General features: G+C 37.9%; 1 long non-coding RNA gene across 1 annotated transcript; it reads left to right on the forward strand.

Annotated features, from left to right (window-relative positions):
* The first annotated feature begins 8,048 nt into the window (after positions 1-8,048).
* On the forward strand, positions 8,049-13,006 carry LOC139717446 (uncharacterized). The gene is made up of 3 exons (XR_011709972.1): positions 8,049-8,342; positions 9,640-9,784; positions 12,674-13,006. It is a non-coding gene; the product is annotated as an uncharacterized lncRNA (long non-coding RNA).
* The last annotated feature ends 2,359 nt before the right edge of the window (positions 13,007-15,365 follow it).

Raw genomic sequence — 15,365 nt, forward strand, 5'->3', positions numbered from 1 at the left:
AAATCATAACTTTTGAACGGATTATACGATTTTTTCCAAGCTTTCTGTGATGTGTCCTACTAATATTGTTGTATTCACTGAATCCATGTGTGCATGAAGGTGGACTTGTCCTTTAAGGACAGATTCTGAAAGAGCAGACTGTAAGCTTTAAAATGATGTATCACACAATTCAAAGGGATTCTCCTAACCTATCTAAATAATAATACCGGTACTGGAAAGAAAGCACACACTCTGGATAAGTATGAACTGAGAAAAGAGGCTGCATTGTCTATTATAGCGTTTAATCTTTACCAAGCTGTCTCATGTCAATATGTTCGTCTTTTCTCCCCCCCCCCTCCAATTTTCATTTGAGTTTGTCATTATTAATTTTTGATGATAAGAACGATGCCACAAGGCATTGTTTCTTAAAAATGCTTCAACTGCTCCTTCAGGTCCAAAATCTACATCAATATATATAATTTTCCTGATCTCCTCAACATTTTCCAAAAATAAAGCATACACCTTTTATGCATTGAGTCCTCCTTTTTGTGGATAATTAAAGGCAAAAACCCAAAATTAGTGCTTGAAAATTGTTCTTAAGTGTGAGTTACGGATAGAAAGAACCTCTGTAAAAATGAATCTGTATAATCAATGTTAAGTATTGTTGATAACACAAAATGTGAACAATATTTCTATGATAACATGTTTCCAGACTAAACCGTCCGCATTTATGCTTTAATGAGAAAAATACTGATATCTCTTTATATGTTTGCTTTGATTGCATAAACTGTATAAAAATTATGGTAGGATGTCTTGTGATACAACAGGGGGGGGGGGGCATTTCATGAAGCAGTTTGGTCAGATATTTTTCTGACAAACTGTTACAAACTACAGAAATCCTTGCATCTGATTGGCAGAGAGCAAATTTGTCCGACAACTTGTCGGACAAAATGCTTCATGAAATGCCCCCAGACCTACACATATTATGCATAAAATGTGATATCCTGAACATTTTTTTCAAGTCACTCTCCCAAAAGTGTATAGGACCTTTAAGTTTTTCTTGTTTTTGTTCCTGGCAGATTACTAGTACACAAATGCTCCAATCCATGATGACCTAACGGAAATTAAGGAAATTAAAATGAATATACTGAAAACCACAACTACAGATACTAATAACTTACTTCAATCTTCTCTCCCCACCCCACCCCTTCTTTTTGGTTTCTTGATATACTAGATCTAGCTGACTTTGATAATTGTCATTATGTAACATCATCTTCAATTGACAAGGCGAAAAACTTAACAATCATTTCATTATGCTGCTGGACTAATGGGGTTAGTTGAACTATATTGTTTTTAATGTACTATACTTTTTCCTCCTATCAATCACATGTATTTTGGTGAAATGTATTTTGACATAAAGCATCATAGAATCAACCGCCTTTGGGGTCGGGAATTTTGTCATATTATATTGTGATTTAGATTCTGCTCTATACCGATTTTGTTTTATTTCTATCAACTTTTTAAACTCCCCCATAGACTTTGTTCACCAGCCAACTACATCCCACCCTCTTTGGATAATGTGAACCAATCAAACATTGCTTTTACTTTTTAATAACATGTCTATACATAGCTATCAGACCAAAAATATTCAAACCGCTTTAAGTCTTTATGAGTGAAATTACAAATATCAATATATTTTTAAAAATATTCAAATTGTCTAAATTCAACTTCATCTATGAAAACAAACTTTTAACCTTTTTAAACATTTGAATAACCCCCATAAGAAATAAGAAACATATAGAGAGGGGAAGTGCGGACAATAAAAATTGCTTACGGGAACCAGGTAATCCCTGCGCTAAACCTATGGAATTCACACAATCTTGGAGGAAACGGGTTAAATTTGTTAGGAAATATGTATGGCAATACCCAAAACCTTAAGTTCTCAATGGAATATGCAGCTCTTCTACTGGTGAACTAGTAGTTCTGGGAGAAAAAATGAGCTGTGACATAGTCCTACACCTGGCTAAGTCATTGCCCAAGATTTAAAGTATCTGAGCCAGAGTCACATGTCACTCTTTGCCATTTCTCTACAGGAGGTAGACAGTACTAAAAAAATCCTTTACCAGAAATTATATCAAATTATTTAATGAAAAGGTGCTTAAGAAAACTGGACTATTCCAACACACCTCCCTCAGGTCTGCAACACAGACTAACCACCTGTTACCATAGGAAAACCAGTAAAAATGGTGTATTACTGTAAACATGCACATAATATGTCGTATTATGGGTCTGAATTTTAAGACTAGCAACCATGTACATTGCATTGCATTGTACAGAAACCTGGCGAATGTCCTGTGTATAGTCTTTGAATTCAGACATTATTGTTATGTACAAATTAAGGGCGTTTTCTCATTTTTTCTGTTAGCGGATTTCTTGGAGCACCCCCTAATTTTGATCTTTATATATATACAAATGTCTGAGGAAAAAATGACACTTTTGTCCGGCGTGTCACGATTATCAGTATATTTGTCACTAAGCCACCCCACTATAGATCTTATTCCTCATTTTATCTCTCAATCTCATTGTTTCCTAGTAGCTCTCAGACAATGTCCTGCACACGGACAGGCCCATAAAGTAAATCAACCCGATGCGTTACATTCATCTTTATGTGCAGCCTAGCATGACATGTTGAATCAATTGTGTTCGTAAATGTGTACATACGCACAGTGCAGTACTGCGCATGGCCACCTTACTGAACGGTATAAGTGTGAATTGCAAATCATTACAAACATGTTTTTTCTTCTACTCAAATATGAATGATTAACTTACACCTATACACCTTTGCCATCATTAAGCATCAGCCAACATACAAGACTGAACTTCAAACTTTCAATCTATCATTTTACCTTATACAATGTACTTGTACAACTACTGACATCTTGATATTATATCAACAAGCGCTTGCCTTCATGCTGCAAATTGCAGGGCTCCAATTTCGACCAGTTAAAATACAAATACTCGGCTTCTCTAATCGGTTCTGTCATTGCCCGACATCTATTCAACATATTACATACTGCGCAAGATATTTTCGGCCTTGGACTAGAATAATTAATATTCTTCATAATCTGCAGAAGAACGCTTTTTATACCGAGTACATAAATGCAACGATTCCTGTTATTGATGACTTTTGCTAAAATAAATATAGGTCCCCACGTCACCAATGCAGGTATTGTCTGCATCAATTGTTTTTATGCATTTCATTTGGTATTTTCTGCAGCACTAAGCCACATCCCTCAAAAATATATCGTTATTATATATATATATATAATATATATATATATATATATACATATATATACGTATATTATTATAAGAAGAATGAGTCTCAAATACGCCATTTCTATATAGATCCAACAAGGTTTTTATTTGTGAATAAAAACCTTCTTTTTGGATCTACCGATGGCGTATTTGAGACTCATTCTTCTTATAACATTCGAAGTCCAACGCGTGGATATCCTCTCGTGATGTCTCCTCCAATCAAGTAAGCTGAAATAAATAGCACAATACCTAATGTTATTGTATGTAGCTTGCCATAACCAGGTGCGTCAGCTCACATACTGGGCGTGCGAAATGTTCTGAAGTGTCAGTAAGTCACACCTGTATCGCTAATGTCACCGAAAAGTGAACATTAGACATTGGATACTAGACATTGACGTCTGTTGAGAATGAGAAGGGCTTTAAGCTGTCTCGAACACTATTGGGTTTTGTGGCAACTTAACGCGCTTATCATTCTCAACCGACGTTGTGATGCTCATTTCACCTGACTTTACCAATGTTGACATCAAGAGAGTTGATATATGTTTTCGGACGGAGATAATTTTGTACAGAAATTAGAAATAAAACAGTAAAAAATCCCTGAAGTGCATTTGATTGAAACTAGAAATGTCGCTAAGGCGACTGGTATGCCTCCGCCATAATGCACGATTCTCCTAATAGGTCTATAGTACATGTAGACAATGTGTGATTACATTTTCACAAAATTGGCAAAATATTAAAATGACAAGTTTGTCACTAATGTGTTGAATGTTCACCTTCCTTGACATAGGTTTAATTGGATGAATAGGAGAGCATGTACTTGGGGATTTAAGGACTTTAACTTGACTTTGACCCATTTATAAGTTTATGCATTGAGTAATTTTCAAGGTATGGAGAAAAAGTGCAATTTCTATAATGAAAAGTTCATTGTTACCATTTTCATCTGGCCTTTGACCCTAAATTCATAGGATCATCACTGTCAGGCACAACATGCATAAATATGTAGTAAGTTTCAAGATAACTTGAGCCACTTCTAAGATATGGAGGAAAAAGTTAGTTCACACTTTCCCTCGATCTTTGACCTTTTGACCTTTGAGGCAAACAAAAAAAAAAGAAGAAAAAAGATAGCTTCCAGAGTAGGTTATACATGCATACACCAAGTGTAAAAAAAATAATAATCCTGCTGGCATTGCATAAATATGAGGGAAATAGTAAAATTGTGAAGTGTTGCCCTTGACCTTTGACCCATGAACCCTAAATTCTCTAGATATTCACTGCCAGTCAGTACATGTGTATATATACTATGTTCCATGAAGATACCTTGAACAATTTCCAAGATACAGAGAAAAAAGTAAAGTTTTGATATTTTTACTTGACCTTTTGACTTTTGACCTTTGACCTCATGACCCCAAACTTTCACCAAAGAATCTTAATTGGGCAATACATGTATACACTAAGTTTCAAGAAAATATCTTCAGGCATTGCATAGATATGGTGGAAATAGTGAAATTTTACGCATTTGACCTTGACCTTTTGACCTTTGACCTTGAGCATGTGCACCCAAAAGTTTATAGGCACAACTTCACCCCCTAATACACATACATGCCAAGTTTCATTTGGATACCTCGAAAGGTTTTTTAGTTACGCTGTCCACAAAATTCGGAAGGACGGACGGAAGGACGGACGGACGGACGGACGGACAACCCGAAAACATAATGTCTCCGGCACCACTTCGTGGCGGAGGCATAAAAATAACAGATTTCTGATTTGTTTAAGGTTATTCGTATCAGTGGAAGTCAACGTAGATGTCAGGGGAACCTTTACAACTGTCTGGCCCTGGCACTCGGCCTTTTACATAATGAAAATTGAAACTGGTGTCAGATCATTTTGGCATTTCCTGTTCTTGTAGATTTTGTCTGTGGTACAGTGTATTCAAATGTGTCATGCATGTCAATAACTTATCCATTTATCTTTACTGTCAAGGGCCCTATTCGAATACCGTGGTTGATATCCCATGCAGGAAGCTTTCATCATCATGTTTCATCAATATACAATCATTAGCCATAATATACCGTGCCCGCATTGTGAACTCAAATCTACAGCATCATTCCGAAAGAGGAACTTCACAAGCAATAATTTTGAAGGTGTAATATTGCGCTTGCTGTTATCCCCCATCACCTTTTGAATTCACGACAGAAAAATAGAAAATGAAACAAAAACAGGAAACAGTAAAAAAAATATTAAAAAAAAAACTCCACAACAGACTTAGAAAGGTGTTCATAGCCAAGAAACAAAATTAAATATCTGATCTATAAATATGATGGACATAATTTTTGTATACTTCCACTTCCAATGACAATTCTCAATCGATCACTTCAATCGATCAATTCAAGGACCATGGCTGAAAACAAATCGTGGTAGACTTCATGTACGCCTGTGAATACACTTTGACTTGGAACTTTATGAACGAGCTCAGAAACTCGAAACCTGGCTTTCACACTGGATGGCGTGATGGAACCTGAACATAGGGGCATCAAACACATATCTGGCCAGAGTTCAAAATAAAAAGAGGTTTGAAGAGCTTCCCCTTAAACCAGATACCGTCTTGTGCTTACAGGCATAATTTGATGAGAGTTGCTTTCAAACGTCAGATCCCTAAACACGATATTGCCCATTAACTTCAAATTGTTGCCAATTAGTTTGGTTTGGTTAGGTTTTATTTCTGCCTTTTTCCAAATCACACATAACAAAAGAATACACATATTTAGAAATTAACATTACACAACGCATAAGCCAGCATACTGTCTTACAAATTAATTCAAAGTACATATATACACACACACACTATGAACATGACAGTATTCGATGTATAAGACGTGTAGCATAATATAATTCACAAAAAAAAAAATCAGAAGCGAATCGTTGAATTAACAGTTGTAAATCATATAAATAAAAATTGATTATTCATTCAGAGTATGTCATGTCGTTCCAATAAAACGAATTTCAGAAAAGAAAAAAATTAAAACAGGGGGATCATTAATTGATTTTAGAATTAGGCATTTTTAGCTGTTATAATAACAGAAAAGCAGGAGACTGCGATCATAAGCAGCAGCTTGACATGGATCGAGGCCTGGGGTAAAATTCATTTTCGACAATGTTTCAACTAACTGTGCAGTTCACTCGTATCCAACGAGACAAGCATCAGATATACATTTAGTGAACCCTGGTACTGCACTAGCCTATAAATCAATCAGACATAGCGGTCCTGATGTCTGGAATGCGCTACCTCAGCATGTTCGTAACTTACAAAAAATAGTTACTTTCAAAAGGTCGATCATAAATATTCTATCACCAGCTTCACGCTGAACTCCTGGGTACTATTAACTATTAATCTTGCTGTGATCATATATATTTCCCCTGAAATCGACATTTGAATGGGATTTATGAGAAATTTAATCAGTATACATGTAATTTGCTTATAATGACTTGACACCACACATGCATTTCTTCTTTCCCCCCTCATGTTCCTCTCTTTGTAAATACCCCCCCCCCCCCCAACTCACCCTTTAAACTACTTGCAAGCATATAGATTGTGTGCACGGGGGTTGCAACGATTTTCAAGCTTTAAGCTTATGTTGCAATTCCTTTGCGTGTTCGTTACCTTGAATAATGTAATACCCCTTTCCCGCTGAAGAAAATCTTCCCCGGGGGCACCTGGGGGCACCCGGGGAACCCCGCAGTGTGAAAGGTCTCTCGGTTGAAACCTAGGGGAAGCCTAGGTGAAACACCGATGAAATTTTGGGCAATTTTTACCCGAGAAGCGTCCTGGGTAAACACCGATAGTTCAACGGGAAATCACCCGGTGGTTCACCGAGAGCGCCCAGCGTGAAAGGTTGTCTCGGTGAAACACCGGGGAAAATATGCAGATTATGTCAAAGGTCATGTTTTGTTTCTGGTCATGCACACATTTTCAGCTAGCTAGCGCGCACTCGACCTCCCAAGTACAGGGTACTAGTAATTCGTGTTTGTAAACATACACACGACACTACATAGTAGCCGGGTTCACACGTACACCAATTAGCGGGATACAAATCTCGAGATTTGCATCGCGATCGTCATCCCGAGTTTTTTGCACGTGTGGACAGAAAAAACCCGAAAATTAGCGGGATAAGCATCGCGATGCTAATCCCAAGAAATCTTGCGCTGGTTCGCCAATTAGCGGGATAATTGGCCCCGCGCTGGTACGTGTGAACGGTCGGGATTACAATCTCGAGTTTTTACATCCCATCATGCAATGCGCACATCACAACAGCGAGGCCTCTGCGAAGAGGTCCTTCACCTCTTTGGAGCACAACAACAACAGCGCGCGAACCACACCACTGACGCGTAAAAGACAATAGACAAAGGTAAGTGCGCGCAAGCAGTGATAGAGAAGGGCGCTGTGTGACCCAGTTTGCAGGCTTTAGCCATAGTGCCGGGGGTGGCATATGGATTTTACCCATACACTTAAGCATCAACCTCTTTAAACCCACCGCGCGCTGCAGTAAATAGCAGTAAAAATGTGTAATTTCCTCCTTTCTTCAACCATATCTTCTGATTCGATCGGCCTAGTTCACCACCGGAAAGAGCATTAGAAAATTTAACTTTTCTTCTTTATGATGATGTAAAAATTAAGATTTTTTGTTGTTCCATTGCACCGTCATTTATTGCTCACTTTTCATTAATTTGGTCAAAATTTCTGTGGTATCGATCTTTCTTACTGAACTCTTCCGACTATATCTAGCGGTTTCTTGCCGGGAGTGGGCTATTTTTCATCACCGGAAAAAGATTGAAGTCCTTCAGGTTATTCTGAACAGTTTGATATATAAAGCATTTCCATTGGATGAATAATACCCCCGTCAAAAGATTAAACCAATTGGGAGCTTTGTCTCATTTTGGGAAGTTTGCTATGAGTTCCGCGGAAACCGGAATTGCACTGATTTACGTGTGTTACGTTGCCCACCGGTTGTGTTGCCTCCTGTCTGGCTCGGGCATAGCCGCAAATTTTGGTAAGTTTAACTTGTTTCTCTTTAATATTATATCATCAAAGTTATACCTGTTTATAAATAAACGTTTGAGGAACATTGTAAAGTATGTTGAGCCTGATGGCATGCACAGAATCGTTAAAAGGGATGATTGAATAAAATCCATAATTCTTTCGGTACGATGTCGTTACACTGAAATCTGCAGGCAGCCAGCGAACCGGGTCGTACCATCCTTGCTCAGGGGAAGTCAAGGGGTTTCAATAACGCGGATCAGCTGGCTGCGCTTACTGGGTACTCTCAGAACTCGTGCATTGCATGCATACAGAAGGAAAATAATTGTATTGAACTGTGTGTGTGTGTGGGTGTGTGTGTGCATTTGTATGTCTATATTAATGATTCATCATCTTTCTTAATCTTACTCATTTGATCGATGAACAGGCTTAGACTTAGTCCTAGCAGCGGCGGATCCAGGAATTCCCTAATTCTAGTAGAAACCTCTAAAGCCTAAACTAAAGGGGGGTGGGGCTCACTTTTTTCCATCGTCGGCTGCCATCAGCAGAATCTCCAAAATCATGCTCAGTGGGGGGGGGGGGGGAACTTTTTTCCCGTCACCGCACACTGACTAGCAAGAGAATCTTGAATGAAAATCATTCTCAATGGGGGGGGGGGGGGGATAGGCAACACATTTTCTTTCCGTCATCTGCCATTTTTCTAATTTTTTTTTTTTTTTTGCTAAAAAAAAAAAAAAAATCAGAAAAATTAAAGGGGGGCGCGCGCCGTTTGCGCCCCCCTGGATCCGCCACTGGTCCTAGTAACATTGCTGGAGTAAAGTAAGTAAAGTATTTACTGGGGAGGGGGTAAAAAAATGTTTATCCCGGCTTCCCATCCCATGCTAATGATTAAAATTAAGGTAATGTTGGGTCTAACGTTAATTTGGATCGAAGGATTCAACTTGTAAGAGCCTGCACTGACACTGCATTTCCTTTTTTTCTCTCACTTTGGTTTTAAAGAGACTCTGGGTCTGGCTTTCTTTTCTGTTTGTTTGTTTTCTTGTTTTCTTGCATCACTTCAAGGGAATAAAAGGAAATTCATTTGGCTGCAAAGCAAATTTACATGTATGCAAAATAATTACCTAAAAATGCAATTTGAAAAAATTCTGTGTAGCCTATAGATCTACTGTTTTCTCTTCGGCCCCCCAAAAAACCCAACAACAAAAAACACGATTTTAGCCCCAAGCCAAAGGAATTTGAGACAATTTTCTTTTTTTCTTTAAAAGTCATCAATAGACAAAAACAATTTCCTTTTGTTTTATATATCACAGACAGACCTCCACTGCCATCATCCTCTACTGCGGCTCATGATGTTCAGTCGGTGCTCAGCCAGAGACGAAATACTCTGATCAGCCAGGATGTACAAGCGAATGTTCAGTCGACCTGCTGCACAGCAAGATGCTAGAATTATAACTGGTAAAATCACTGCATGAATTTTTTGACTTCTCTGTCACTGTGCTATAAACTTAAAGTATGCACTATATTTTTGTTTCTGTTCATGTTATGAATAGCCAGGCTAGGACTTAAACTGTATAATTTGCTTGGAATAAAAAAAAAAAAAGTCAATAATAGTTTTAGTCATACTGGCAGTTATTGTCATTTCACTTTTGATTTATGCATATGTTGGGGAGACTGGGGAGAAGTGGGACATATTTTCAATTTTACGAATTCTACCCTGTAACTCCCAGAATATTTAGGATAGCCAGCTCCTGTTTACACGTCAAAGACAATGGGTACTGCGGTGTATTGTGCAGTAGTTTTTATTAGGCCTTCGTCTTTCCTCTGTATGTAATCAATGACTTTACAAACTGTTATTTGGGGAATTAGGGGGTGACTTGGGACACCCTGGGGAGAAGTGGGACACTGGCAGGGGTAAAGTGGGACAGTAAGAAACTTATTTGGGAGAAGTGGGACATCGTGGGGAGAAGTTGGACAGGGAGTGCAATAAGAATCGGTGTGTCAGTTTACCCCATTGGTAAAAAATACTAAAAATTAGCTCATAATCAGAGGTTTAGGTATTATCCTAAGAAATTTCGTGAATTCTTTTACACATCTACCAGACCATTATGTAACTCAGGTGTAATACCTCCACAGCCTTGTATGGTATCTGTAAATTTACTTACCATTTCAAGAAGGCAGCAAGACCTGTGAAAAAAGGACACGTTTTTAAATCTAGATGAAGAGTGCTTAGCAACACCTGTTAAGGGATATTTCAAAAGCAGACTGTTCATCAGTTTATTAGTGTTTGAGTTATAGAGCTGTCCCACTGGCTTAGTGCAAAGAGCGCGGCGCGTTAAATGGCGCGTGAAATGGCGCATCAAACGGCGCGTAAAAAATGAATAAAATATAGATTTTTGTGGCATTGCAAAAAGTTTTCTATTTTTCGAGTAATTGCTATTTGCGCTGTTGGTATTTATACATGTCGATCATTATACATATACATATACATATACATATACATTAGCACAGCATAATTATGCCATAGGTATTGCATACACTGTAGCTGATGGGCGGTAGTGGAGCGTTACGGAAAGTCAGCATGACACCGTCAAAGTTACAGACCCAAAGTTAAACGAAATTTGCGGTGAGTAACTTTACTTGTTTTGGAAATTCTATTCTTTTTTGATGAAAACCGCAAAACTAATTCAGTAGATTGTCCTAATCAATTTATTCGGCGTTGATTGATTCTAATCGTCTGTAGTTTTAGGAGCCATTCTGCGCGTGTTTTGGTGAAAATACCAGTGCAGTCCCACATATGGTATTTTATGTTTGCTGGCTAATCGGTCAACTGATTTGCCAGTAGGATAGACCGAATGAAAATCTGTCGGAAATTCACTGGCCTCTTATTTTATAAGGACGTCTGTAATTAATAGGGAAATGAGCGGCCAACCCTATTTAAAACTAGACGATTAGAATCAATCAACGCCGAATAAATTGATTAGGACATTCTATTGAATTAGTTTTGCGGTTTTCACAAGGAAATAAGATATGCAAAACAAGTATTAAAAGCTACTCACCACGAATTTCGTTTAACTTTGGGTCGGTAACTTAGACGATGTCATGTCTATGGCTGTGCTATTAAATGTATGTATACAATGACATGTACTACTTGTTAGAAAAAACATTTCTTACTTTTGATCCTTAATAGTTCGGAAACTATATATCAGATGACACTGTCGTGGATATGAGAAATAGCTTAATAGTGTACAATTTAGTTGGAGGTGATTTGAATACGAAAGCATAAATAGGTTTCAATAAATCCATGATTGATTTTAAAGTTATATTCCAGATTTTGGTCAAATTCTAATTCTCGGTAGAAAACTTGATCTTTAATTACACAGAAAGCAATGTTGTGTATCTGAGTGTGTGCTTACAATGACCTCGAACAATGGACATGGATACCACCTTCATGACCTTTTTCAGAGCTCTGCCGACTAAGCTTCTGGTCTCTTGCTCACAAGCACATGAATGCTTTATTAATGATTTATGTTGGATTGCCCTAGACACTGCTAACCTGAATTCATGGCAAAGGGTAAAATGCACGCACAAAAAAGTAAGCCCTGTTTCCATGTGCTTGCATACCACACGTTTCATTCCAGCTGACAATCATTTTCAAAATTTGTCTCAATGAGGCTATCACTAAATTTGGTATAAGCTTAAAATCTAAAGTTTTTTTAACACAATTGTTTACTAGTAATCTGACAAATTTATAGTTTTTTTTCGATACCATGAATTCAGACTAGCAGAGCCCAGGGCAAGCCACATGAATTGATAATAAAGTATTTATGTGCCCTGGAGCAAGAGACAAGAAGCCTAGTCGGCAGAGCTCTGAAAAAGTGGTATTCATGTCCATTGTTCAGGGTCATTGTAAGCACACACTCTGACCAAAATCTGGACCCTAACTTTAAAATTAATCATGGATTTAATGAAACCTATTCTTTCATATTCAAATCGACTCCAACTAAATTATTGTACACTATTCAGCTAAATCCATGACAGTGTTATCTGATTTAGTTTTCGAACTATTAAGGATCAAAAGTGGGAAATGTTTTTTTTTTTGTAACACGTAGTGCATGTCATTGTATGAATACCAACAGCGCAAATACCAATTGTTCGGAAAAAAATTGAGCTTTTTGCAACGCGCCGTTTAACGCGCTGATTGACGGGCCATTTAACGCGCCGCGCTTTTTGCACTAAGCCGTCCCACTTCACCTCCTGTTCCACTTCACCTCGGTCTTTATAAAATGTACTAGGGACCATGCACAGAGCCAAAAATTGTGTTCTTTTTGTAAATATTTCTTTCAGGTTATGGATCTGAGAAAGAAGAGGCGTGTGGATTATGCTTCAATTCACGACCATGGCTTTGAAGATGTCAGTGTGAACTTAAATGAACGTCTTCACGAAAAGAAAGACAAATGGTCCACAGCTACGCTATTCCGCTTGGAAGTCCTCGATGAAAGAATATCTGATAAAGGTGATGAAGTTTTAGTCCATTATGTCGGATGGGAAGATAAGTACAATGAATGGAGACTTAAAAGTGAAGTTGTAGATGTGAATGAGGAAAAATCAGATGCTCTGGAACTTGTGAAAAAGGATTTGCTTGTCAAGGTGAAAGAAAACCTCAATATTTCCCGTGTTCAGGACACCGAAGTTATTCTGCATATTCCCATACAAGTAGAAACATTCAATAGGTTTGTGGAGGTCATAAATGGTCATCCAGTCCGTTTGAAAAGGAAAGACATCTTCACAGCTGATTGGGCATCCGTTGCCACATTTCTAGGGACTGATTGGTTTTTTCGCATAGTCAATGCAGCAGGAGACTTTGCTTATGTTGTGGAGAGCACTATACAGATATGGATACATGAAAGAAGGTGCCTGGAACAATATGTTGTAAATGTGGAAACAAAACAACTTGACAAAAAACTACTCCATCGTGGACATCTTCTTGTTTTTCGTTTCGTGAAAGATCGAGGAAACAAGTTTGAACTAGGCAAAGTAGGGGTCACCTTATAAAGCATGGGCTTGTTATCTCATCTGTAACTTCCAAGTAATTCATGTACACATTCGGACAAATTCATATGGTTGTGTAGCTCATTAGGCTTTCAAATTCATATTTAATTGAAACTTTGCCAGATATATCTGAGTTCAAACTGTGACTTTCAAGTAATTCAAGTACACATTCGGACCGATTCATATGGTTGTTTAGCTCATCAAACTTTCAAATTCATATTTAATTGAAACTTTTCCAGATATGCGTGTATCTGAGTTCAAACTGTGTGTGTACAATGATGTAACTTACACTGGTGTTTGAACTGGGTGGAAGTTTTGAAATCTTCCAACTGATTTAGATTTTTGATTGTGTTCATCGCTGACTCATTTTGGTCGATTCAACTTTGGACACACAGTACTTACAGTGAGAATTACACTGCCTGAATTGTGTAAGCTTCAATCTAAAAACCTAAGTTTCCAGCTGACTTTACTTTGTATTGAATTATGACTATTGTGCTAAAAATTACTGTTTAAACCCCCCCCCCCAAAAAAAAAAATAATAAAAAAATGAAACTGTTGACTGTGAAGCTAATTTTTTCCTCTTTGGCACTATACTTAGTATTTAGTGTAAGTTTTCTACCTGCAGTATTTGGTGCACCTTCTGGAACAAATTCAGAATCGTGGGTAATTTACATCAATTGCTTTACTTTGTACCAGCTAGTACGCGAAAGTGATATGGGACCTGGACTCAAACAGAGTGAATCTGTACTAAAGAAAATATTTCATTTGAACAGCATTGATGCAAAATATGCAGATGCTGGCATTGTTAAACGTCTCGATGACAAAATACGATATATTATGCGACCTGCATCAAAGGCTTTGAGTGCTGGTGGCAGGCAAGGTCAACAATTTTTGGACAAGTTGAAAAGCACCATATATAAATTAAATCTCGGTGGAGTTAAAAGACAAATGGAACATGAACTAGAAAATGAAAGGAAACGTAGGAAGGTAGCAGAAGACGAAGTTAGAGGCCAGAAAAGACAAGCGAAAGAATGCCAGAAGAGTGCAAAAACAGCACATGTGTTATTAGGAAGACTCCTTAAAAGACGCACAAACAAAAGGAAAGTCCTACCTAAAACAAAATATGGGCCAACCTGGAAAAGTGTACAAAAGAAAAACCTTAATGAAAGTGTGAACTTTGCTCGTGACCTGCTGGCAGAAGATAACATCAAAATCCAGAAAATGCTTGTAAAAGATCACTATGGAAATACTGTAGGCTACCATGATTATCCAACAGACGACTTGCCCTCTGGACCCTCGGTGGATCGGATGCTATACATAAAGGACTCAAACCTTATTTCAGATGATGCCTACCAAGAACTAGCCATAGAAAATCAACAATTCTTAAACCAATTCAAAGATCACCTGCCTATACGAACCAATTATCCATCACTTTATGCAATTCAACAACGCAGGGCAGAATTAAATGCCACATTTTCTGTACAGCTACTTCCAAACAAAAAAGGTGTTCAAGAGAGACTTGAAGTAAAACTCAGACGTTTCTTGGAAAGTGCTTGGCCGATAACTGATGATGAACTTGTAATCAAAATCACAGGTGACGGAACATCGGTTGGCCGTCTACATGTAACCAATTTTGGAATGACAGTAATTACAGATTCTTGGCGGTCGGATGACCTATTGTTAGCAATTGGAAAGATCCCTGAAAAGTACAACGAATTGGCAGATGCACTACAAGACATAGTACGAGATACCCAGTCACTTCAGGAAATTACAGTTCATGGCAGAACTATCAAACTGAAATACATTATTTGTGCTGATTTGAAATTTACTAATATCATCCTTGGCTTAGGTGCCTGCTCGGCAAATTATTGTTGTGTGTGGTGCCAAACACATAAAGGGGAATTTCACCGTCTCAACCAATCTGGAACTGCAAGGAACATATCCGAAATGAACCAGCTGTGCAAAAAGAAGAAAACCAAGAAAACGG

Source organism: Diadema antillarum, unplaced genomic scaffold (assembly GCF_040938485.1).
Source record: "Diadema antillarum isolate AM-2024a unplaced genomic scaffold, OU_Dant_1.0 scf00000075, whole genome shotgun sequence".
In the NCBI taxonomy this organism is placed as follows: Eukaryota; Metazoa; Echinodermata; class Echinoidea; order Diadematoida; family Diadematidae; genus Diadema; species Diadema antillarum.